Source organism: Euprymna scolopes, chromosome 25, assembly GCF_053919585.1.
Source record: "Euprymna scolopes isolate OS-2025 chromosome 25, ASM5391958v1, whole genome shotgun sequence".
Classification (NCBI taxonomy): Eukaryota; Metazoa; Mollusca; class Cephalopoda; order Sepiida; family Sepiolidae; genus Euprymna; species Euprymna scolopes.
In genome coordinates this window covers 76,530,715-76,533,704 of record NC_136506.1, presented here as the reverse complement: position 1 = coordinate 76,533,704, position 2,990 = coordinate 76,530,715, and positions in this window count along the sequence as shown.

Genomic DNA, 2,990 nt, shown 5'->3' with positions numbered 1-2,990 from the left:
TAGAATAGAAAGCTTTCTGGCATTTAGAGACAACAACAGTGAAGGGGTGAGATCTTATTGTTATGCGAGTTTGTCGGGGATTTGTATGTCGAGGGGGGTACAAGTGAAATGAGTTCATCAGAACACATTCCATTAAAATATTTGTAAAACAGGCGCAGTGATGCAACATTGCAGCGATGAGACAGGGGCTGGAGCTTAGTTGATAAAGTGGGACCGATTAGATTGACAACTCTTTTTTGGACTTTATCTAAGAGGGAGAGACTAGTGGTAGATGCACCAGCCCAGGCATTGTCTGAAGATAGCGGTTTCAATCCTACCCAAAGCAGGCCAGACGATTAGTTGGCCAAAAACATGGTGAGACAACGACAACTATGGAAGACAGTAATTAATGGAGATACAGTTACAAGAGTCAGCATTCCTATCCCTTCACGATTAATCACTTGAAGAAGGCCAGAGGATGAGTTGGCTGAAACGTGGTGAAATAACAACAACCACGAAGACAAGGATAACAGTCCGCAAAATAAATAAATACAACTGCTCTTCTTATGGCATTTATTTAATGAATAAAAGTACATCCATTTTCCTCATTACAAGAATATGATTGGCTGGTTAAGCCATAGATACCGACTAGTAGAACGGCGGTAGTGAGACGTCCAATGGTACGCCGAAAGTCTCACGCTAAGGATATACTAGCTCCGACCATGAACACCTGTTCAGTCCGGCGACAAACTAGATTATTATTTAATAGCCGATACCACTCAGCTACTTCAAACGAATATATCCGTTTCGCGATATATATTATAACACTTTTTAAATATTTATTTTTTATCAATTTATTTATTAGAAGCCGGTACGAAACAGGCAATCCTGAAACTTATCGCGTTTACACACGCGTGAAATATGTCTGAAATATGATATTTATAGGATGATAAATAAATGTTGATTTTCTTATTAAGCTAAACAATATTAGCTAAATCACGTCATGACTTGATTATGAGAAAAAAATTCTGTGTAAGATCTTCTGCGGAACTCTCTTCCGATTGCCTACTTTCCAGCTGACTACAACCTGATTGTCTTCAAGTCTAACATAAACAAGTTCTTGATGAACCGTCCCCCTAAGTAATACAATTTACAAAATTTCCACTACTATGTTTACTACGCTATAATCACATTGACTAATGTATACCCATTAACCCTTATCCTCGAGTGGCCTCCGAGCCTTGATAAGGGGTGATTGTTGTGTAAAAAACATATTGCAGGCGGAATCATTTCGAGTTAAAATCGATTGAGAAATACGCATTTTGTATTGAGAAATACACACTTTAATATGTAAACAGAAGGTAATCAATAACAAATTCTCCTCGATGGCCGTGTCATTTGGGCGTATGAGACAGCCACAGCGGATAGCTTGTTATTTATTTAACTAATGTTTACATATTTAAAGTGTGTGTTTTTCAACACAAAATGTGTATTTCTAAATAGATTTTAATTCGAAATGATTTCCTATGTAATAATATTAAAAAAAAATGTGAGCCTACACAGATGTTTTTTCGCAATAAACTCACGCAGTGATTTAGTGACTTCGTCACAATATTTGTCTATTCACATTTGTTGAACTGTGTCTAATGTTGATAGGATAATGGCTTAATCTAATATATAAACGGCTATAAGTCTGTCTGTCTGTCTGTCTGTCTCAATATTTTCAAACTCTACTTCCCCCGAAACTAAAAGTCAAAGAGCGGCGCTAGAGGCCTCAAATGGTTTGATTTTTTTATGGGCCGTTCTTTTATGGGTCTTTAGCATATTAAAATTGTTTTTAAGGCGTAAAAAATGGGTGAAATTGAAAAAATCGTTAAATCATTGTGTACGTTCGTCTTAATTTATTTTTTTATGATTAATTTTCATTCAATTTGTATGCGTGTCACATCCGTATAGTGGTAGCGTCACTAGTTTCGGTTTCGATTCTTGCTGGTGACATCCAAATACTTTATTTTTTCCGCTTTTGAAATCACAACTCTATATATAAGAAGCATGAACAAATTAAAATATCATATTTAAGCGTATTTTAAGCCCGGGCAATACCGCCCCCCCCACGATAGTATTTACAAATTTAGCTAAATTATAATAATTTACGACTAAAAACTATACGGATGTTCCCACACTAATCTATGTATTAATACGATAGCGTATGTATTCTTTTGTGTGTCACGCTTACACCCGGGTGATTTAATTGTTTTGTTCTTCTATTTCTTGTCATGAATATTTTTATCAAGAATTCTTTATAAGTTTTGGTTTCGGTTTCGACTATAGCTCATAGCACTTAAATTATCTATTTTTTATAAATAATTTTATCAAGATTCTCCATAAGTTTTGGTTTCGATTTCGATTATGGCTGAAGGAACTCAAGTTATATATATATATATATATATATATATATATATATATATATATATATATATATATATCTTTTTCATAAATTTTTATTTCGATTTCGGTTTCGATTCAAGCTAATGCACCCAAGTCATATGGATATTTTTTCCATCGCAACTTTGTAACATATAAAAATCGATAGAACATTAACTCTATTATAATATATACGAAATCTGCAAGAATTAAAATATCATATTTAAGCGTACTTTACGACCGGGCTTTACCGGGCGTCCTTGCTAGCTTAGATAAATACTTTTGCAGTTTTAACAAAAAAGCTACAATAATATCAGAGCATCTCCATTTACATTGAACATCTACAGAATGACAACATCAATATATTATATATGAATGAGTCCTTTGTTGAATTTCCACACGTCCCGCTAGTAAATAAATTATATGGAGTATTTATTTATTTTACTTGAATGGGAAATATGTACGAACTATGTTTGCTATTTATAAGGTGACAAACAAACAAATTTATTAATATCACTAAATGACGGCGTGAGTTGATTGCAAGAAAATCAATCTGTGTAAGTATTACATTTTTGTTGTTAAGTATT